Source organism: Pezoporus wallicus, unplaced genomic scaffold (genome assembly GCF_028554395.1).
Source record: "Pezoporus wallicus isolate ANWC-B61680 ecotype Strahan unplaced genomic scaffold, APGP_CSIRO_Pwel_v1 scaffold_6446, whole genome shotgun sequence".
NCBI lineage: Eukaryota > Metazoa > Chordata > Aves > Psittaciformes > Psittacidae > Pezoporus > Pezoporus wallicus.
Genome location: NW_026636264.1, coordinates 99212 through 124015, shown reverse-complemented (window position 1 = coordinate 124015; position 24804 = coordinate 99212). Strand labels below are relative to the sequence as shown.

General features: G+C 40.4%; 1 protein-coding gene across 4 annotated transcripts in view; it reads right to left on the bottom strand.

Annotated features, from left to right (window-relative positions):
• LNX2 (ligand of numb-protein X 2) overlaps positions 1-23364 on the bottom strand; it is a 46695-nt gene extending 23331 nt beyond the window's left edge. Inside the window, exon 1 of one of the 4 annotated variants that reach the window (XM_057399558.1) lies at positions 22879-23364. The gene's annotated coding sequence lies outside the window, so the exon portion shown is untranslated. Of the gene's footprint in view, positions 1-1062; positions 1086-1976; positions 2032-9551; positions 9723-22878 lie in introns of those variants that run through there. The other 3 variants (XM_057399561.1, XM_057399559.1, XM_057399560.1) reach the window with 3 other exon arrangements.
• Positions 23365-24804: the final 1440 nt, after the last annotated feature.

Below are 24804 nucleotides of genomic sequence, written 5' to 3'. Positions count from 1 at the left end.
AATGTTACAATAATCATGTCAGTCAAAGGACTGTAGGCGGGTCGCTGTGGGATGTATTTTCTAAACTTTGCAAGCTACTAAACTTTGCCCCTCTTAAAATAGCTGTGTGGTCAGGAAACTCTGCAGCCACCATCTGCAACTTCAAACACTAAATCCTTACCCCTCCCAACCTTATTTACCCTTTTCTCCCTTACAAAATCACATTGCTTGACATTCGTAACATGATGATTCAGAAAATGAAAGATTTTCTCACATTCTTAAGAGACCTCCTCATTTGTTAGTTTTGGTAAATGTTCTCATCCATGGGGGATAACAAAAGAAATCTAATTTGAGCAATGCCTATTTTGTGTCTAAATTCCTTCTTGCAGTTGAGTAAGCAACACTCGAGACACACACTTGCTGTATTTTCCCAGAGTAGTAGCAAACATACGGAGCAATGAAAACTGCTAGTCTAGGTACCAGCCCATCATCTTTACTTTTAGCTTCTGAAACGTAGTCATAAATATGTTCTGAAATTCATGCAGAACACATGCATTTCACTAGGTCTTAGTTTTCAAGAGAACCTCTGTTTTGTTTTTTGCGCCTTAACCTCACACAGCCAAGCACAAGACTTAGAGCCCATTTTACAAGGATTGTTATACCCATTGACGCAAAAAGGATTAAATAGTAATTTGTAATCCAGGATTCTATTCTGCCATGGAAATTGATGCTCATCGTCCTGACTTGTAGTAGATAATGTGCACCTTCTGGAAAGGATTTCCACGAAGGAAGAACACAGCAGTTCTTTGTTACTAGAGACTAAGAATGCAAAATGAGACCCCAAGAGAGATTACTCAAAACCCAGTCTTAAATGTATTATGTAAGAGTTCAAAGATTGGAGAGCAGATAAGAAGAGAGAGACACATGGGGCCCTCATGCTCAACCCGCAGCACTCTCGCTCTGCCTTCATGCTGCTGGATTAACACAGAAGGGATGAGACTCATCTAATGGCTGTTCTTTATGTAATGCAATATAAATCAGATAAACGCTCTAGAAAAACACTGCATTAATTTGTGACTTTACCAAATTATTTTGCTGCTTATAGAACACCGGGAGAGGAACACATGGCTCATGTCATACGGTACTTAGGGGTACCTGCAATACCAGCCATCAGGTCAGAGGAAAGGGACATGCAGAACTGGCAGAGAAAGCCATTTTAAGAGTGCATTGACAAAATGCTAGACCCACCCCTACTATTGACTATGACCAGGACTCCTGCTCCTTCTCCAAGTAACCAAGGTCCCAAGAAAAGAGCGAGTCCTACATCAGCAAGGCTATGGAAAACCTCAGGAACCATTCTATGCACTGCAGTTACAGACCCTTGACAGTGAGCATCCTGAATTCACCTTCTTGAAGGCTTCTAGCATTTATATCCTTTGAACGTTACCTGGCTCACATGACAGTCTCTTCAGAGCACCAGGCAGTGTTATACAGTAAATACATGAGACACTTCAACTATCTACTTGCTACAAAGATAACTGTACCACTCTTTTAGAAGGCTGTAACTAAACCCTATTGAGAGTTGAAAACTTTTTTCGAACAGCTTATTATAAATTTGGAACAAAAAGTAAAGTAAGAAAAGTTACTGAGTGATCAGGCTTTCACTGCCACGTTCCCATTATCATGACAAGCCTTCTTTCTTAGGAAACGTCTATGCAGAGACAAGCTCTGTTTACTGAAATCACAAGAATTTGTCCTCAGTGAGACACAGGCAGTCACTGCTGCCCACCACCAAAAGTGGTGAGCAGACTTGTTCCTACCACTGCCCCATCCCTGCTGCAAATGCAGGGACAAGCGCCCTCAGGCTGTGCTTTTTTGTGGAGGACCCACTGCAGGCTGTTTCTGCTGGTGGTTGACACCACCTCTAGCTGCTCCCCAGGTCTACCACTGCCCTGTTAGCTTAAACATCAATAAATACCCTATAAACTAACCACCACCTTTTCCACAGCTGACGTGACCACCCTTCCACCACCTCACTGCCAGCAGAGCTGCAGGAAAAACAGATCGTGTATTACAACATTAAGATTAAAAAACTAAAAACAAGCCACCTACTACCATCACCCAGAAAAAGCCCATCAAGATTCCACCACTTTCACACTGCTGCCTGCTTCCTTCATTGCTGTGCTGCATTTGGAGGAAGCTGTTCCATAACTGAGGAATCAGTCACCAGGATTTGTATTGCCGAGCCTTTTTACAGGCTGCTCCCAGTACAAAATATCAACTGATTTACAAAGTCCACAGACACAGTATCTGTGGTCTGAGCAACAACTGGGATGGCAGACGTTTCACTGATGTAAAGAACTATATCCTTGAAACCCACAATACCGGAGCACTGTCATTTATAACACCTTTCTTCAACCCTCTTTATGCATCCCTTACATTATTTTCTGTATCTCTTATCATAGCAGGTGAGCAGCTCCACAGGATGATATCATCTCAGGAGAGCTGTAAACAAGAAAAATAGTCAAAACTATTAAAAATATAATGAGAGTAGAAGAGCCCACCAGGCCTGTTATTCAAGTCATGTAATTCCCTAAGAAATCATTCTCCCGGGACTTCATTACAACAGCCAAACAGTACAGGTGGTGCCCTGCTTTCAGTTTTAAAACACAGTCCACTTGGGAAGTGGGCAAGACTGGACACCCAACTGTGCAAATTCCTATTTCATCTTCTGAAGTGGAGTGTGCATGAGAGCTATTTTAGGCTGGAAAAGCTAGCCTTGTCCGTAGGCCTCCACTAGCTCTGACTTACTGATTCAACTTAGAGAAGCTTGACACATTTTTATGGAAGCATAAGATGTCAGGATTTATACCTACATCTGGATTCATTATGTTTATTCCTTCTGTCTGAATGGGCACTGAAGAAGAAAAACCCAAAGCACAAGTAAACTGTAACTGTAGCAGGAACTTGGCCTTTTTGCTATGGTTGTCTTTTTTTACATAAGTCACAAATAACACTAGCTTCAGTTTGAAATTAATGGAAATATGTGCTCTGCAATGATTGCTCTCAGATTTAAGTAATTTATTTTTAAATTCTTTTATTAAAATCCCAGAGATTTAGAGTCCTTAAGTGACTGTTCAAACTTGTACCAAAAAACCTGACTATGCCTCAGAAGCAACCAACCAGGAAAATACCTAACAAACTAAAACTTATCTTTATATACCACAATTTCCTATTTTGCTTACTATCCTCTGCAATTTCCTCAATCAAAAACAAAGGTCAAAAAAACCCTCTGATGAATGACACCCCTGTTCCTTTGCTCAACTCAGGTATCCCTTATCCCAAAACCTAGGATGCAGATCTCTCAGTTCTGTGGATAATAACTCTGTATGCCAGAATGGACATTTTCCCACCACAATTTATCTAAACACTGAATCAATGTTTAATTTCCACTGTGTAGCTTAAACCAACTGCAGGTGGGAAAATGTCCACCTGTATTTCCTCTCAATTCAAGGCTAATGGGTGCTGGTTGCTTCTCATTCCGGAGGCACAGGAATGCTTCATCATACCCCTTTCCTACCTTCCACAGTGGGGAAAGGGAGGGCATGGAAAGAAATTGTTACAGCTATGGTGGAGGTTTCATAAGACCCTAAACTCCGGCAGCCCATTCCTGGTCAGACAGATTTGAGCTTGTAAGGCAACACATAACATCTATCGATCAATAACTCTGAACAACAGTACACTCATCAGTCCAGATTTCAGGAAAGGCTAGCTTAGTTTTAAAATGTCACAGGATTATTGAGGTGCATTCTCCATGGCCATGGCACCTGAGCTCCCACACCAGCCAAGAATGATGTCAGGGTACCCAAACCCCCTGCCTTGTTCAAACACCAGTGCTGTGAACAGGATCTCTTAGCAGCCAGGAATGGATCGATGCAAGCTCCAGGAGAAGGAACCTAGAAAGTGGCTACATCCGCTGCTTAAAACCCATCATAAGCAATTAAACAGTAGCCCTTAGTTACCAGTCCAGTATCCTTCACAGGAATTACAGCACCAGACTGATGATTCATAACTGTTTTCAAAGCAGACCCTAGCTCAAGTGCAAGAATAAAAGATAGCAGAAACTGTAATAAAAAGCATGATGAGAATAAATAGCTGACACACAGCACTAGAGGGGAAAAGTGTTATTCCACATTTTCCAATGAGCGTGACCTAGCTCATTAGATACAATCTCTGCTTTAATATTAAAGCCATACAGCAAACAAGTGAAGCAGAACTAGCAACTTGTAGTGACTTTACAATATCCATGTTAATTATACCAATATCTGAGGGCTGCACTGTCTTCAAACACCAAACCCCAATTCGATTCTAGTCCAAGTTTGAGGCAGCAATCCTGTTAGACTCTTGGTCTTTTGAAAATGCAGACAACTGATAATGTTGTCAAAAGATGGCATCTGGCAGCTGAAAGTCAGGAAAAAGACTACGAGAGATGGGCAGAGAACAGAATTAAACTGGGAGAGCTTTCTGCTAATGCTGCAGCCACACTGTCGCTGCATGCCAGTTATCCAGTACACCTATTTCTTGTGCCAATGACCAGGTCTTTTCCACGTTTTCTTAAGTCATTCAGCTGAATGAATGGAATTTTTATATTCGAACTAAATAATATTTTGCCTGAATGGTGACTTTGTTCCACTGAACCACAATCAGGCAACTCTGGCCTTGCAGTAAAACCATCTCTCCGCAGACTATGTTTTTGCCTCTATGTTTATCCTTCTGCTCCATCAAAGCAACACCCACCCAGCAAGGTGTCAGCCCTACACCAGATGTTGATGTGGCATCACCACCACAAAGGCAACAGGTCACAGGTGATAGTTTTCCTTCCTCACCACAGGGATGTGGGTTTTTACATGCAGTATCTTAAAACAGATAGGCACACACATTCCCCTTGCTGGGTACTCCTGGAGTACCATGTTTTTCCAGGCTGCGAAACAAACCCCTGCTTAAATCTGGTGAATAAGGAGTGTTTGGGAAAATTAATAGAACCGTAAGTTGTGTTCAGTATTTGTGGAGTGCTGTGTTTCCATGGCAACAGGGGGCTATGGGCTTTAATTACCATCACAACATTAAGGGCCGCCGCTGTAGATCAGATGCAAGAGACATGGCCCAATAAGAGGACCGGCAGGAAGAACCTCTGCTCTGCCCTGAGTCCTGACATATAAGGGGTCTAAGCAACCATCCCACCAGGGAGGAGCAAAGAGACATAAACAGAGAGGAAGCACAAGACCATCCGACCTTAGGAAAGAAGATGATGATGCCTGCTGCTCCAAACCAGCACCTCAAGCCCAGGCATGAACAACCTCAGGGGGTGACAGAGGGAAAGAGGACACAGTGCCCAGAGATAAAATAAATGGACAGACGGTTCTGTTCAAACACAGAAAGATCATCCGACAGCCATTTTCTATGACACAAATGGAATAGCTTCTATTTTGGGACCAGAAGATTAAAATAGCTTTACTATAGTCAAATCGGCCTTGAACAGGGAAGATGACAACTGTGACCCTATGGAGGTCTCTGCAATGAAATACCCATTCTTTATAAAAAATACAGAGTTCCATCTGATAAATCATCTCAGAATAGAAGAAAAGGAGACAAGAGTATGAATCTTTAACGAAGATACATCTACGCATCTAAAGATTAAACTCTGCATATTGCTACTAAACAACAGGAGCGCTCTAAAAGGAAGAAGACAGACACACAAGCCAAGCTAGATGAGAGCTACCCAGGTTTGGATGGCTGAGCCACTCTCCTGACCTGCAGGAAGCCTGAACGCTGGAGAAGAATGAACTTGAACTTGCATCCTTTCCTCTGCAGGCACAGCAGCCACTTCTACCCACCCTACTCAAAGCCTCATTGACATGTATTTGCCCTTCTCTGCCATCCTGCTCCTCAACAGAAGTGGGGGCTGCCTTTACAATTTGCAAGAAAATCCATTTGCTGTGGGTACATCTGATTTTCTGCAGGTACATTCGATTTTCTTCTAAGTGGAAAGAGAAGGCCCTGTTTCTCGGTGTCAGAAGCCACCCCACCACAGGACCCCCCCCCAAACATGAGATGACAAGATGATCCCAGGTCTCCCAACAACCAAGCAGGTTTGCAACTTTGAGGCCTGAGCATATATAAAAATATCTGCATGAAACCTCCTTCAAGCTCCTAAACCCATTTTTGGATTTTTGCAGCAGTGAAAAAAAATATCTAGAACAGCAAAATGAAATGTAAGTGAAAATAACCCACACTTACCTATCAGTAGAGCCAAAGCTAAATCTCTTTCCTAGCGCAAAGAGAGTGACAAAAGCCATACCTCATTCCTGCTGCTGTAACAGGTGGGGTTTTATATCCAGAGAGAGCAAAAAACACTACCCCAAAAGCCAAAAATCCACATAAGGAGGCAATTAGTGACGCTTTCTTCTCACGGATGGAGCACAGGAGAAAGGCAAGAAAGAGTAAAACATTTGCGTATCCACCATGGTTATTTTCTGCAGTGCAATCTGTCCACCAGCCCTTGCCATATGTGCCACCCTTTCTGTTCGGAGTGATGAAGGCAGCAGAAAGCTGTCCATCAAGATGCTAAACCTTCTGGAAAGCCCTCCCCTGCACACTTTGCCATGAAATGGGGACTTTCGTGGATGAACAGAAAACACTTAACTAGATTAAACGTAGCTCATTCCTGGATATGCACAAAGAGAATTTCATTTGATTAATTCAGATTTTAAGGAGCTGAAGCAATGCAAAGAAAATAAGGAAGCGGTGAGCTATGTTCCCTTTTTATGCTCTTCTGTATCACCAGCCCCCATCGCTACAGGTGTACATGGAGAAAATTCAGGGAGACAACACTTGGATTAATCACAAAATGGCTTTGATGACAGAGAGAAACTGGGGGTGGAGGGGTGGAAAGAAGGATGAAAGCACTTTCTAGGTAGTTAAATCACAGGACTAACTTTTCAGGGAGAAACACCAGCCCCTTCTCTTCCTTCAGGCATGCGCTACCTTGCCTAACGTGTTACAGCTGGTTTCCCCCATTAACCACAACCCAAGTGATGGTGGAAAGCTATTTTGAAAGGTAAACTATGGTGTTATTAGGCAGTTCTTTAGCTCAAAAATATAATGAAAAAAATGAAGCTACCCCCTACCAAGCTAACAAAATGGACAACCTCTCTCAAAACAAGGATTTCTAAGATCTGTGCAAGATGAAGCGAAGATGACACACATTAGAGATGACTCAGATAAATGGTAAGACACATGCTGTCCTTGTTCCGCAGGAAAGCAGAGTCCTCCATGGAAGCAAGTGCCCATCAGTTGTGAGGAACCCATGGCCAGAAGAAGAAACCTGACAGCACAGCTGAAATGATGTAGAGGATGGTCTAGACAGAAGGTTTGCAGCTTCAGCCTCCAGCATCAACCAAAGGTCAAACAGCATGACAGCAGCTCAGGAGCATCACTTGAAGAGCTAAGGCAACCCCCTAAACTGGTGTGCTCTGCCTAAAGACTGCTTATTTTCTTCCTAATGGAAGAAAACTAATGCCACTGCATGGGGACTCTCCAAAAAGGAAAATAAAACCCTTCAGGCCTCCAGTCAAAAGTGTTTAACTACCTACATGCAGACAAAATTATCCAGGAGACGTTACTTGCTCGTGAGCAGAGGTACCGCATGCAGTGACTGGTCCACCTGCACAACTACCCTGCTTGGTCTGCAGCCCAGGGCAATCAGGGAGCAGAGAAAGCTGTGCTGGCTCCAGCCACCCCTAGGCAGGAAGGTGACTTGTCATGAAAGCACTGCCATTCTTGAGTAGTCCCTACCTGTGCCTGGGAATGATGTTAGGATGCCACCCGCTAGCTGTCACTTGAATTAACTCCACAAGTTCTTTCACTTGTAATGCTTCAGGGTGATGGCTGTTCCTCTCTCTGTTAACTCTGCTGAAGATATTTCTTTTTGCTGCTGTACCTACCTTAATTTCCACCTAACTTCCAGTGAGACCTTTCTTTCTGATGTTTGTAAAAAGGTTATTTTCACAGCCTGCTGCCTGACTGAGCTTTGAGCACACAGAAAAGGCAGAGTGCAATCAGTCCTCATGCTCTTTCATACGCATACAAAATACCCCCATAATATTTTGTAGGATGCTTGTCAGAAGGTAAAACCTTTAAGACCTTCTGCTTACATTCTCTGTATGTACATGTACTGTACATCAGATGTACTCTTCACAGATCCTGAAAGTAAATAACTTCACACATCATCAGAATTTACATAACAAGAACATGCTGGATCTAGAAGCTGCAGTCTTAAATATACAAATATTATCTTAAATAAAAAACATTTAAATATTTTGTATGTAAACAGGTTTTTACATACACAGTAGACTAGTACTTGACCTGGGGCCTCCAGACAGGATTCAGAAAGGGAAGTGGACATTGACTATGTAAAGTCAAGTCTGGTTGGACAGATTTGACAGAGACAAAGAATATGGAAAGAGACAGCACTGCATTTGCTTTTAGTCCAGCTTTAGGAATTATATATTCTCCAGTTCAACCCTTGTAATTCCACAGCCACCAAGAAAAGAGACGATGTCTGTTGAATAAAAAAAAAAAGCCAACAAAAAACTCCCACACTTCTAACACATTTCTCTATCCCCTGTATTTGCGGCTGTTTATGAGTTCATGTTAAATACATATATACATACACACATATATATATTTAAGAAGTAGAATTTGAGCACCTATTTGATAGGAAGGCTTTTACCAGGCAGTTATTTATCTGCCTGAGCTGCAAAGTTTGGCTGCTGCAGCGTGTGCCCTGAATCTTGTTAGCGCTCTCATGAAGAAAGTACTTCAGTAGGAGAACTGTTGAAAAACAGTCCTTTAAGATTCAAGTGAAAATGTTAGCAAAGATGCATAGGTAACACACAGTAGGTCAACAGGTCCTGGTATGTATTCTCAAATGAGTGATAGGAGCTAAATATTAAGAAGCAATCTTCTACCTCTCCCTTGCAGAATGAATAATGTGGAGGAGTGAGTACTGAACTGCCGTTACAGCATTTCTGGCTGCTTTCCTTGGTAGTCTTGTTCTCTTTGTTTAAAAAAACCCAAGATTCCTAACCAAAGGCAGACAAATGGAAGATCCTTCAAAGGGAGTAGTACAAATTAAAATAATGTCAAAGGAATAAAAAAAATACTAAAGACATGCAAGTATGTGAAACACCAAACTGGTAGCCATATGCAGAAATTATCTATAACAGATATATTAATATAGTTATAAAGAAATAAACTAGAATAAAATTGGCCAGTAAAAGTACAAGAGGGTTAAGTGCTCAGAGAAGGCTACTTCTACAACCAAACAGGGAGATGGGTCAGGATGAGTTTGCTGGGATGGGGAACCATCCAGGCTCTAACTGGTAAGCTCACCTAGCAAACAAAAACAGAGCTGTTAGGAAAACAAAGATCTAGCATTAAGAAAGAAAAATGCATTTCAGTTCTCAGATACTTCATCATGAATTTGCAAGATACAGAAGACATTTACTCACATCAGTAGGGAATTCTGGTTCACCACATTTTGGGAAGACAGTGGGAAAGGAGAGATGATCTGAAAAGCCCCACCAGGTAGGACGTTCAGATTCCTAACTTCAGGCACCACTTTTCTGTATCCGCGGTCAAAATGGTTCCAGCAATAGAGGCTGACAGAAGCATACTACATTGGGAAGGAGCCAACCTTCTCCTCCTCCTCCCTGTCCAATCTCTTCTCAGCACGCCGAAATTTTGCATGTGAGATTTTGTGGGGGATGATACAATTTTAACTTCCTCATTTATTCTATGTATTCAACCCTTATGAGCTAGCACTGAAAATACCAGTCTTGCTTTGAAGGGCATTACTTCATTAGCAGTGCTTTTGGATAAAGTTCTCTAAGAGACAGATGATTCAGGCGTCAGAGTACCCATCTTCTTTGCACTCCCTAACCACAATGCTCATTTTCCCAAACCAAGCACTTCTGAACAAGTTAGGTTAGGTACACAGACATAAAAAATTCAAACTCTTGCTTATTTCCATACTTTTGTAACCTAACCCATGCTAAACACTTTCACATGTTTTATGCCAGACACTCAGATGAAACTTTTTTTAAAGTTTATAAACCTCTTTTTTTTTTTTAATTGTTATGTTGTCCAAGAGCCAGAAACCATCGCAGACAATGCTGCTACTGCACTGGAAGCCATATAAACAAACCCAACAGATTATGCTGTCTCTGAGATAAAGATTCACGTTCCCATGGGATTTATCTCTTTTTCATGAAAGGGGAGCAGTGCTGTGCACTAAGATGATGGGACCCCAAGTGCTGCTGTAGACCCCTGCCTACCCTTCACACAGAAGAAACAGTAATGGCAGTTGTGTTGATTAGGGCAGGTTAGCTTAATACAATGGCACTAGCATATAGCAGATGGAGTATTGGAAATCACATACTTTGAAGCTTCTCTGCTCCCATCAGCAGCAACAGGGATTCAAGGAATTAGTCAGAAATTCACCTGCAAGAGGTGGGCAAACAGGGCAATTAAAAGCTTTCATCCTGTCCCTTCTGCGTGCAATCCGAAAACTAGGAGTGTGGTCAACAGCATGATGAGATTTTCATTCAAAGGAGACATCTTACTTTAAAAGCAGCAGACTTTGAGCAACACTGTCTCTTATTATCAGTCAGATGGGATGAGAACACAGAAACAATACAATCCCAAGCAACTAATCTGCTTCCATATATTGAGTGAATGTAAAGGAAACATACAGGGAAAAGGAAAGAGTCCTGAAAAGGCCATCCTAGCCGAACAATTTTAAGATGGAAAAGGTGAAACCTTTAAAAGAACCAAGAAGTTACACTAGGAAGCTACTGCAGTAATATAGCACACTTTGGCAAAAAAGAGCCATTTCCATACATGTCCCTTTATAAATGTCAGAAGTGGAAATATATGAACTGTGACTCACTGCTTGTCCATACAGACCAGTTTAACTGAACATAAAGTTTCATCAAGGTTAGTTTCTGAACTGACACTTATTTTCTTGCTAAAGCATGTTGTGTTGCTTTAGCTTCAGCCAATACCTACTACTAAATTGAAGTAAATATAAAGCTAAAAGGGTTTACAATGAGTCTTTGTGGTTGGTTTTTTTTTTTTACTAAGTAAATGAAAACAAATCACTGCAGCCTTCCCCACATGCAATACAAGATGGATTTTTTTGGATGCCTGATTTCGGAACAGCAGGTCTGCTGGGGCTCCGGCTGGCTGGAGACCCACATTCTCCTGTGCCCTCCAGACTCCCTTCAGACTTGTGACTGTGCCCGAGGGGATGCTTTGGCTCAGAGATTCCTATTTTAGCTGCAAATAGGGGGTCAAAGCGTGCAATGAACTAGCTATAAAACCCTGTCCCAAACAATTATTGTAAACACTGGCACATAGCATGCTCAGGGTAAGAAAATACACAAACAAAACCACTGAACCCTTACCAACAATTTCAAATTGTCACTTAAAACCCCTCCTAACACACAGACCTAATGCCTCATTTTGCTCTCCCATTTTTCTCTCTCCCTCCTTCCCCTCCCCAAAGCCTGCAAAAACAGCAAAATACGAATTATTTTTCTGGGAAAACATTTCACATTTCCACTTGAAAACTTTAAGTACACTTGTTTCGAAATACCTACACTCTACAGCTCTTAACTTCTATTTTTCTACCAAGAAATCCTGAAAGCAAATGATTTAGTAAAAAGAAGAAACAAATGCACAACTGATATTCTGCTTTTCATCCTGTTTTTCAGAAGTATAATCATCCCTTTTTGCTTTTAAAGTAGTTTGAACCAAAGGACTTGTTTTACATAAAGTTGCATGCCCTGCACAATGCTCAACAAAATGAGAAGCCTTTTTTTGCAAGGTGGTTATAAAGGCTACCTGGAAGTTTACCAGGGTTTCTAGGATGCCTACTGGAAAACCTTATGGATAACTGTACAACTATTACTACATACGTATCCTAGGAGACCAAAGAGCTTTCACATTTAAGAGCTTATTTCCCAGCCATCCTCTCGATACACATCTCATGCATTTATAAAATACAGATAGCCAAGAGAAAGGAGGATGTTGGTTTAATATCAGCCAGAATATACTGACCTCTGCTTGTATCAGCAAAAATGTTTCATTTCACTTCACCTTCTTTCTCACCTTCTGATGGATGTCAGAAATCTCATGTAGATCATGAAATGTGCTTTTAAAGTTAAATTTTACAACTGAGCAGAGCTAAAATCTTAACCTGTAAAAATTCATATGCATACATGCAGATCACCAGAAAAAGCCTTTGTACTCATGCAAGAGAAATTTAAGATTCCTGACCACAACATTTTGCAAAGCATCAACCTGTTAAATACAACATATCAGAGAACTGTACAATTTAGGAAAAAACCTGGAAAGAGAAATTAATATATATATATATATATATATACACACACACACACACATATATATGTGTATATATATATATATGTATCTTTTAAAAAAAACACAAAGCAGCTAATTCAAGAGAGACTCACTTTACACTTCAGGTTAGAATAGCCTACGTATTTGAAATGAGCCGTATCAAAAGCATTCCCATCGTTTCTGGTTTGTAATTCCTGTCACAGGGTCTAGCCTGCAATTAAACACTCGGCACCCAGCCTGTGAAGAGCAGCGCCTTTAAAAAGCAAAGCGGAGCCCCGGAAACACCCAGGTATGATTCCTCGGCAGCTGGCACTGAGGATGTATTACAAAACCTGCAGCACAGAGCACAACAGCCCCTTCCCTTCATCATCTTTCTAGTCTGTATTTCTTACCGTTCCATCCCACAGAAGTGAGAAGGGAGCACAGCTTACCTGCCCAACACACAGGAAAAGAAGAATATACTGTTGTTCTGGGAAGAGGGGATATCACATGGCAACGAGGAACTTCAAGGAAAAAGGCTGTCAGCATGCCAGCATACACAGATTAATTCACCGGTGGGTAATTAAAACAGGACAGGCCCCTCAAATAACCACTAAGCAGCTCTTGGGGTTTGATTTACTTACAGCAGTAAATTCACCTAATCACCTAACCTCGCACAAATGAGAGCAAAGCCCTAATAACTGCGGCTCAGTAAATACTAACCGGAGCTGGAGCCAGCGTAAAAGATCAGCAGGTGCTCTCTTACACTGTGTGCTTTTCAAATCCTAAACCTAACACTAAAATTAACCGCAGGCTAACATGTCGCCACAAATCTCTCCTGAATGCATAATGAAACGGTGCTACTACATCAAGCACATCACAGTTTTTTAAGCACACCCGCCAAGCATGTGTGGGTATCACACACAGAAATACTTACAATAACTCCACATACACGGTGTTTTTACAACACACAGTCTCTGTCATGCTCTCCATGTGCTGTGAATATTATGCAAAGCAACATGTTTTCAAGAAAAAACAACCCACAATTGCATTAAAAAACATTATTTTTCTTTCCTCCCCTCCCCTCTTTAAGAAAATTCTGCTTTAAAAAAATATAAAGGAAATGTTGAAACTGCACATACTTTCTGTAAAACTCTCAGGTTTTATATAGCTTTATAATTCAGTATCTAGAGGGGTATTCAGTGCTGAAAGTCAGTTTTACATCCTGAAATTACTCTGCTTGTGTCACTTAAAAAAGTAGTTTAAAAAAAAACAACAACCAAACAACCAGTATTCTGGATTTCTTTTAAATTAACTAGCTTCCTGCATTTTGAGTACTAGGTATACTGCATGTTTGCAGACTCAAACTACAAGCCACTATCCTCCAGTATATTGGAATTCAGTAACTCCACTTCAAATTGAATACTTAAGTATTATTTTGCCATTATACTGCATTATAAAGCAAATGACACGCAGGAGAGTCTATGGGCAGCTAAATGTGATAACCACTATATCTTTCAAGACACCATCCTCTCCCTTCACTTACTTAGTCCCATGAAGTGGATGAAAGGAAAACCTAAACCTACAAACAAGACCATAAATCAGTAGTAGACACGTACGCCCCCGCAGCAAAGGGTTCAGGCTGAGGTCTCAGTGGATGCTTCAGAAGACTTCAGGGCGGTCTTTATATCACCCTCCACTTGAGAAAACATGATTGCAAAGTAAATTACACATCTGAAAAAGTACCAAAACTATTTTTCCTGACTGCTCTTCTCTTGGCCTTAAACAAACGGGCTTGGATAAACAGTCTAATGAAGAGGACTGATGTCTGGTTCACAGGACAGCTGCATGGCCTAGATGAAACATCACCCCTGGTGAGGACAACAGACCAGTTAAATAAATTGTCCAGTCAGAAGAAAGGCCCATTCTGCTCCTTCCCATGAGATGAAACCTGTGATGGTATTTCAAAGGCCTAGAGAGAGCTATGGAAACTTTTGACCTCTGCTAGAGATATTTCCAATGGCACTAAAATTACGATGTTGAGGATATTTACGGGGTGCTTTCTTTGGGTTTGAGCATTTGCATCTAATACACCATTTCAGCTAGAGAACCAATACAAACCAATCCTGGTACAGCATTCCTCTGTCAACACATCGATACTACACATTCCTTTGGCACACAAGTGTCATTAAGTCATAGCTGGAAATGGCATTTGCTAAGATACCAACATTTTAACATGAGGATCTTGGCAGTACTGTGAAACGGTGTGGTGAAATGCCACACTGCAAAGGGGGTAAGAGCAAAGCTGCTGCCCAGCCCTGCTGCTGCAAGGTTCCCTCCTCACTCCCGAACACCAGCACTGGTCTCACTACTGATGAAGGCAGTGAGATTCAGGAGCCATGTCTTTAAAAGGCCAAATGGCTGAAGGAAGCCTATTCTCCTCCTGAATGAAGAACCTATTCACTCCATCAACATAGGATTTGACGCACAGATTTAGTAGGGTTAGCAGTGCTTTGCAGCAGGAAAATTAAGATTTTAAGTTCTGATTTCAAATAATGATGCCACATGTTGCAAGGAGCAGTTAAATAATGATGTTTTATTGGAAAGAAAGAAAAACCCACCATAAAATATTATATAACCTCAAGAAAAACAAAACAAAACCAACATGTATTTCTGAAGGAAGAGGTAAGCAACTTTTACCCTCATTAAAAAGTTGAGAAATATGCATACCACCACTAAAATGTAATTAATACATATCCTTCAGAAGAGTCCAAAGGAGCAATTTAATTAACCACCCACTGATTTCATAAATGACAAGAACACACAAATGTAATGGCACCTTGTAATTGAAAATGTCCTGTTCATTTAGCTGAGCAATTGCATAAATACAAGGAAACACATCTTGAATTCATGACATTTTTAAGTTTGTGAGGTGCGACAGAATGACATAGTACCCATGGTATAATATAACTATAGCGTGTGTACTCCACTTATTTGATGCCTTTACCTAAGAACCCCAAAGTCACTGACAACTATAAAGGTCTTAACCTTTACAAACATTTTTGATGGGCTTTTTCCATACCCTCTTCCATACCCACCCACCATGGAAGAGGTGGGAGGAAAAAAAAAAGCAATTTTATTGGTATGCCACTTCAAACAAACTATTACCTCATGCAGGGACTTAGCTTGTACCTGTAGTTCTCCCCCTTTCATCCAAAGGGATCCTATGTAAGCCCCAGGAAATACTTCGGTTGATGATCTTACAAACTCACTTTGCAGTTTCTCACCTTTTTCTTTTCAGCTTCCTGAAAGGAAAATCTTCCTTTCAGCTACTACATCCTGTATTAAAGCTGAAGAGAATTAGCTCTTACTAAAGTAGGAAAACAACGTAACAACGTATGTGATAAACTCTTTTTTTTTTTTCACTGGGCTTTTCAGGAATAAAGTTGAACTGAATTAATATTCCTTCCTGCATTCACAAAACTCAAAATGCCTTTGTGCTGCTACATTACACCCATCAAAGTCTATTTGACTGAACATGAAACAGAGCAACATCTGAATTTATGAGTTGCCCATCTCCCCATCTAAAGGACACACTAGTAGCATTCATTTATACCTGCTCTGGGGCATACATAATTAAAAATAACAGACTGAAGAGAATCCTCAAGCATAGCAGTCTCCACCAGAAAGAAGACTGACAGACTAACAGGCTTTCCTTACAGGACTCAACAACATAACACAAAAAGAACCTCAGTGGTCTGCGACCACAGCAGCAGTGGAAGCCAAGGATGGATATGTCTGCCTCACATGTTGGTCTCAGGATCTCTGGTCTCACAAATCCCCTGTATTAGCAGCCGTGGGATGACATCAATGATTTACACAGCACTGACTCCCTGCCCACCTACTACAGGAAAAGTGTTCCTTAAGTTGCATCATTAAGTGCTGATCCCAACAGCATCACTGTACAACATATCTAGCTGAGTCAATTACTTTGGGTGTTCACATTAAATACACATTTCTGCAATTTTGCATCTGACAGTGATATCTTTACTTACTGGTTTTAGCTAGTCACGTTTACTGTTCTGAGCGCTTCCCATCCTTAAGTGTTTATATTTACTCAATCTCTAGCACTACCAGGCCTACCTAGCTGTATTAGCTGCCTGTCAGTGATATCACCAGATATGCAAACATGTCTTTAAACTGATGAAAGTTCCCATTACTTTTATGCACTATGGTTTATTTAGCAATTAGATGAGGAAAGAAGGCTTCTTGTATAAATACCACAAAGCAGCCTCTAACAATTTTTGCAATTCTTTTTTTAAGTCTTTGAGCTTTCATGTGTTAACTCTTTCAGAGCATTCACATCAGAAATTGGCAGGTCCCCAGTACCACCTGTGCCCTATACCCAAACAACAGCACCTTTGTGTTCCTTTTCAATAACCCTTTAGGTATCCATCCTTAAAGGAGTCTTAGGCATGTTACTGTGCGACTGAACACAGAGCTGTTTTCCAATGTGATCAAAATACATACAGAAAAACAATTAATTTTCAATATTACACTGGGGGTGCAAGTAGCTTATTTGTTATATCTTCTAGATTAATTTCTGCTTCCATTAGACAGTGACACAGTGAAATAATCTAAATCAAGGGATTTAACAGCACTTTGAATTAGTTTAATAATCCTAAATCTTACTGTATATAGTCCAGTATTTAACTCACAAGAGCTATGTTTTTTCATTATTTTATAAAATTAGTTTAAAAATCAAATGTATTTCATTACTATTCCTGGTAGAAAGCCTTATTTCAATGTTACAAGAATAATGAAAATAATATCATTTCGTGTTTAAATGAAACTTTAAACTTAAAAGGACTCACTTTAAAAAATCATACTGCTTATCACTACAAAATTAGATTCTTTCAGTGCAGTAATATCAGGGATTTGCCCTTCTCCCCTCCCTGCCACCAAAGAAGACTTATATTTGATTTCTACCATTGAACAGCCCCTTCCATTCACTGGCATTTCACCACAGAACATAATTTCAGAGTGGAAGTCTTGCCTTGAGCTTGGATTATTGCCTCAAAAAATCTCTTCCTTAAAAAATTTCCCTTGCATTCTCAAAATTAGGATGAATAAAAAATAAAGTATGGCCAAAAGTGTTTTTCAGGTTTCTCTGCATATCAGCAGCAAGACGACCTCAATACCAACACCTCTGCGTAAGACCCGTTTTCACAAAGCCTGCTCAGATTCTTCAATGAAGCAGCTCAAGCAACATTTATTATCTTTTAGCAACTACCTGCTACTGCCTCTTTCTGTTTCACAGGCTTTTCCATATGTCCTGGGTTCAGCAGTAGCAGTCATTTTTCTCCTTCTTGGTAGCTGGTGCAGTGCTGTGTTTTGACTTTCAGCTCAGGAACAGAGCTGATAACAATGATGTTTTGGTTTGGCCAAGGACTTTGTGAGCCTCATGCTCTGACAGGGAGGAGGGGAGGCCAGGAGGAAGCAGAGACAGGACACCTGACCCAAACTGACCAAAGAGGTATTCCATACCACAGCACGTCATGCCCGGGATGTAACGGAGAGTTAGCCGGAAGGGCTGGGAGACTGCAGGGTTGGAGGAGGTATCGGTTGGTGCTTGGTCGGGCTGGGGGGGCGAGTTATCGGTCAGCTGGTGGTGAGGTGTTGTATTCTCTTCCCTTGCTATTTCCTTTATCATTGTTATTATTGGTGGTAGCAGTAGTGATTTGTGTTATACCTTAGTTACTAAACTGTTCTTATCTCAACCCGTGGGAGTTGCATTCTTTTCCATTCTCCTCTCCGTCCCTCCGGGAGTAGGGGGACAGAAAGAAGGGGGGGAAGTGAGTGAACGAGTTACCTGACTGGGTTTAAACCACGACACCATAGCTTCTGTTTTTAAGAGCAACCATCAGGAAGGCTTTCACCAGCACTATCTCATTTCGCATTTCAACAGACCAGGAGAACACGGATGCTCAGCTTTCAGGGCTCAGCCAAGGTAACTTCTGGCTCACAAGACCAGAACTTCCTATGCCATCTCCCAATATCTCCACTAGTATCACAACTAGAGAGTTATTTTTACAAGTCTTATGTATGTGTGTTACGCGGGTTTACTGAAATAATAAATACAAGAAAATTATTCAAACAAAATATGCAGACTATCTGCCGTAAAAACAACCTGGCAAACCACCTTAGAATTCCTTAAGGACACCAAATGTCCTTAAATTCAATTTTCTGAATTGAGAGGAAGAATTACATTAGGAGTTGAGGACAAATTTAGCTCTTTCTGTGCCAAAGGCTGCATTCACTTTGTGGCTTTATAAACTCTGGAATTGCTAAATACATGCAAAGCTCTTAAATAAATAAATAAGTAAAGCACTGAGAAAATTTTTCTTCCTGAATTACTCTGCAGTGTATCTAGAACAGTACTTCTCCTTCGCTGCAATATTATGCTGCGGTACTAACGCAAAAGTTCAACCTCTTTTCATTTCTTTATTACCAGTAGCAATCTAGGAAATGCTACATCAATAGTAAATCTACACGAAGTCACACTCCTCTGGTGCATTTTGTGCATATCAATCAGTTCATAACGCAGTCTGGTGGTGTTTAAAATTCATTTTATTCTTCAATTACTCTGCCAGCCAGACTCTAATTTATTATATTTATATTTATTATATTTTCTGGTACATTTGATTTTTGATACTACAACATCCTGGCTCATGCCATTAGAGAGGAAACATAAAATGGTGAGGATGCCTAGGGACAGCTGAGAGTAAGATAGCAACAGCCTGGAAAATTAACAATATCACTGTCTGTGTTCAGCTAGACCTCTCCTGCATTAGCATTAAAAAAATTTGGCAGTATTTCTCCCATATCGACTTGACATCCAGGAATAGCCTCAGAGGCACCATAAAACCTCAGCTAGGGCAGTGGGCAGCTTGGGCGGATGGGAGGGCGCATGGAAGTTTCTGTGGACACTGAGCTGCAGGAGAAATGAAACACTGGTCCTGGGCTGCTTGGAGCCCACCAAAGGAAACAACAGAGTTCTAAATGCCATGATATTATATATATTGATTTTATTTTATTTTTAGCCTTTTGATGTCTCTGTCCTAGCTACCATTCATTTCTCCCACAGATCAAGGTGAAATGAGAGGCAGCAGACAGAAGCTTTTTCAGAGCATCCTTCTTGAGAACCCCAGCAGACAGAGGGCTTCGCCTCCCCCTCAGGCTTGGTGACCGACTGCATTAACCTTCGGGGCATGCTGCCAGCCACACCTGCTTACTCAGGCTTTTGCCAGCAAAGGAAGCTCTCACCACACTGATTCGTCCTTCGAAGATGCATCCTCTTTTGCTTACTTCTTACTTCCCTCATGACATCTGGCATTTGAACTCCTGCATTCAGAGGATGGAGGGACAGCCCCAATGGCAAAACATCAGGCTCCTGTATTCACACCTGACCTTCTCCCCTACAAGATTCTGATAATTTCAAACACGAGAAATCCTCATGTTCCTGCAGAGCTTGTTCTGTCCCAAGAAATTCCACACTGGGTTTTAAGAAGATCTGTATTTCCCTTCTTTTGTCTGTTCTTCAGAAAGACTTAAGACAGCTTGCCAAAACAACACCCAAGAGTGAAAGCTTTACAGGGAAATCCAGTGGACCTGCAAGAGGCTGCCTGCATTGGAAAGAACTTGTGGTAGGGGAAACCTGGCTGGACCCAAATCCTCACTGATCATAGAATCACAGAACAGTTAGGGTTGGAAAGGGCCTTAAGATCACCTAGCTCCAACCCCCCTGCCATAAGCAGGGACACCTCACACTGATCACTTTTTCCTTCAGAAAAAAACCAAACAGGCTACTTTTCTTTCATGGGATAATGAAGTTTTCTCTAAGCTGTCTCCTAGCTCAGGCAGTATTGCCAGCTCCTTTTAAAACTCCATGAGCAGTAAGAGTTTTACTAAAGATACAGTTGCTGCCAACTGTTGCATAAATAACGCATTTTTAAATAAAAAAGACAACATGACAAAGTACATGTAGCCATGGTAAAACATAACGATTCAGATTGCAAGCTCATTTTAAAAATAAGTAAGAAATGCCACTTCAGAGCTTACCCACTGCCTGTCAGTTTTCTCCACCCCTCCTGAACCTGTTCTGTAAACCAGTTACTGGTTTCTGTTCAGGTTTTCTTCCCAGCAGCCCAGTTCCATGCAAAGGACGGGCACAGAAGGGAGCAGCATGAGGGAGGCACAAGCATATTTTCAACGTTAGGCTGCCTGATTTCACACTTAAAATACCTCACTGGAAGTTACTGGCACATGAGAAATATGGAGTACAATTTTAGCTTGTGAAGTCTGATGGAGTCAGAGCAAATCCTATCAGGCTGCACTTAGGTGGAATGGGGAATTGGGATGGAAGGGCTCTTCTCCCCTGTTAAGTGCTATTCCATGCCCCAGTATAATGAAATATCACTGACAAGGTGAGAGAAAATAGCTTCTCTCATACTGGTGTATGGATACCAGGAAAACATTGACCAAGTTCTTTAAAACCCCACGAGAACTTCAATTATTTTCTCTTCCCTATCCCATATACTCTTAAGTAACTTGTCCATGCTTATGCTGAGAATCAATGCACACACTCCGGTGTCTCCCTGCATCTACTCTCATTACCCTCTGTTTGAAACAAACCACGAATCAAGGCCAGAGACTCAATTTCTCTTTCCAGCGTGCAGAGAATAATCATCAATAATTGATGTCAGTCGGCTTCATTTGGGGCACTGCCTCAGGCATGCAATGGAGACTTACAGTATGCACCAAGAAAAGGAGGATTTGTATATAAAATGATTTGATAATCTGAAAAAAATCCCTCAGTAAACAAAGGAAGTTTACAGATAATTGCATTAAAGATTAGAGTTGTTTTAAAACAATGCAGAATGTATTTGAGAACATGTGGGAAGAAAGATGACAGTTTTAAAAGCAAAACCTTGGGGGAAAACATTTTTTCCCCCTCAAACAGAAAACGGTAATTCACTTTATTAAATCCTAATCCTCTCCAATTCATGTTAAGACTGAGAATGCTCTTTATTGGAAAAAATACTCTATTTAACTGCAATTTTATAAATAATGATTATTTAAATATATTTAAATACAGGTTTAATATCTGATTAAATGATTGGTTAGTCCATCTTTTTTGACTGCTTCCATTTCATTTCAAATTTCAGAAGGAGGCTAATTTTCAGTCAGAAAACTGAGTAAGTTTTTTATTAAATAAGGACAGAACTGAATCTCTGGACTACAGAAAAAATTTACCACGACAGCAGCAATCAATCCAGTGTCTGTTTTTCTATATGCACCTACTGAGCAGATGGAAAATTAAGAAAATAACTCTTCCTGTCTTATAAATGTTATTATTTTCCCATCATTGATTTACTGTTTTCCAAACTTTTGTTTTGGCGGTTTATGTGAAAATCCCCCAAATAAAACCCGTAAATTGTTCATGACATTTTCTATTATCAATATTCATAATAAATAAATTTGTAAGCATCTTCCATTTAAAGAACAACACATTACTGAAGCTCCTCACTGCTAAAACTGCTGACAGCACAAGAATAAAGTTACTCTGTAACTAAGAAGTAAAAGCAAAAACTACAGAATTGAACAATAATTTAGTAAAAACATATTGTACCAGATTTTTATGTCTTTACCTACTCTATTTCAACTTCAGTCTTCCATAAAAAAATGTTTAATGTTAGAGCTAAATTTGGAAGGATTTCTAAGTTAAGATCTGAAAAGAAAGAAAAGAGAAAAACTGCTGAAAGTACTGGGTTTCAGGGTTTGGTTTTTCTCCTTTTTATACTGCTTTCATTTATATACAGAAATTGATTTTATATATATAAAATATGTAAAATAAGTTCAATTATAAGCAGAATGCTAACCAGATTTGTACCAGCAGCAACTGAGCCCTGGCAAAGAAATCCCTAAAGGATGCTTTGCTGTAACCGTGGTGAATTCAATCACTTCCTCTGGAGCAGAAGCAAGCGGAAGGACTCTCATGCCCCCAAAGGACCCCACAGAGTCACCACTGCAGATTCAACTGTATGGTCAAGCTGCAGGGGTGGCTAAGTAGGACATCACCTGAAACACAGCACATATGGGATAGCAACTGCTCCTAACATGTGTGGGCGAATTCTAGTGAAGTCCCTTCCCTCCTGCATTTTAACTTCACCTGCTTAGCTTGTTTTCAGGCATGCGTGGCCTCACTTATAGCAACACTTCAGAACAAACCATCTTCTTTATCCTCAGTCAGTACTGCAGCTAAAACAGAAATCTTTCCTCTTTGACCCTTCGAGGCAAAGAGAAATAAAAATCCCAGCACAATGTTGACATTACTGCGAGAAGTAAGTTGCCTTCCCCAAACTTGAGACTTACTTAGAGACAAACGACACCTGTTGTGAAATCCGTATGGTTCTGATCATCTGCAGGAGGTAACACGACAAGCTATGCCCAAAAGTTCATCATCAAGTATCTTTCGCTTCACAATAGCGTGACACTTAGTTCTGAACATTTCCTGCCTCCACAGCTTTTCCAACTTTTCAAAATATGACTTAGAAAGCATTACACTTCTACAGCATTTTGCTAGTTGACAGCATACATCCCTTACTAAAGAAGAAAGAACTGTAACAGTTTCATTTCACACTCCAGTAACCCCAAATTCTGCATTACTGCTCACTTTGGTGTTAATTTTCCCACAGATTCTCTTTTTCTGCTTACATGGCAAGACAGCTCAGGTCAAGTGCAGAGACAAGCTGTGCTGCTCATTCTCCTTTTTACCATCACTGAATCACCTTCACTTTTGCTTCACTGGAAAGATATTTTCCCTGCAAAAAGTAGGAGAGCTACAGTCAGTAGATAAGTCAGCAGCCATCAGTCAAAATGAATTTCAAAGTCTGAAAAAAACCCTCCACACAACTAGAACTGCAGGTATTATTTATGCAGCGTATGCCCACACTGTATAAATACACCACGACAGGTATATTTGCTGCTGTACATGCAGTGAAACCAAATTCAGTTCATGTCACTTCCAGCTACAGACAGGCATGTTATCAGAAGCTACAGAACAGAAAAGTATCAGTGCTGAACAGATACGCTGAGTGATCCCCCAGATAACAAGAATGAAGAGTGGTTATTTTGCCAGGCAAAGTAGAAAGATACCTTTTTTTACTGATGAGTGGAAACACACACATGTGGTGCTTGTCACTGAATTCTCAGTGTACATTTTGTAATGCAAGATCTAAAATCTTTTGAAGACATTCAGATTAAATGCATGACAGATCCATGAGTACACAAACACATCTATATTTTTAGCTTAATATAACCTGGGTGGGATTATCTTTACCTTAACATTTAAAAGGGATTAAAATAGTTAAGCGAACCTGAACTCTGAAGGCATTCAATACTGAACAAATAGCATTTTATACTGGTTTAGTATAAGGCAGGAAACCCTGTGATTTTTAAAACCTCAATCTTCATTAGAAGCAGCAATGACACCTGCAATGAATTACTTGTAAAAACAGTCCAGGAATTGACTTGTACTAATTTTAATTAACATAAATGCAAGATGTAGCACAGACATGGAACTATTTTACTAATTCACTGCATGAGTCTTCATTAGCTTCTGTCAGTAACAATAAAGCACTGAGAAAACTCCTCTACTGCCAAAAGACATAATGACAGGAAAAAGAGGCCAGACAGAAGGAAATCCTCACCAGCTTGCTCTGGAGAAAGCTTGACTGAAAAAGCTTTTTTTCAAGTTTAAAAAACAAGTTACTTCAATTAACAGTCAAAACAGCCCTAGGGAGCAGCAGGGGTTTTGAAGATAGCTATGCTGCATACACACTGTACCAAAGGTACAGTTACAGCTGTACCATCACACAGGGATTTATAGCAAACTCTCTGAACATGACCGGAAAGTTTATACAACACATTATGATCTATGTTGTCTTGTGATGTAATGTGATCAACTTCCACTTACAGTTCTTCCAGTTTGGTTACAAAGAAATTGTAAAATTGTTAAAAAAAATATATATAGGAGAAAATGATGACATAGGGCAGATCTAATAAAGAGAGTCAAGAACACAAGGAAGGGTGGGCTATTGGTAAATAAATGCATGAACTTAGAAGTAAAAATAAGGCATTCTCCTCCACATGAAGTAGCAATGGCTGTTTTTTTCTTTGATGACTTTTAACCTCCAGGAGGTGTAGAAGCAAATTCATATGGTCCATATTAAAAAATATCATCTACTACAGAAATTCACTGCATTATCCATGAGGCACATACAGATATTAACATCTCCA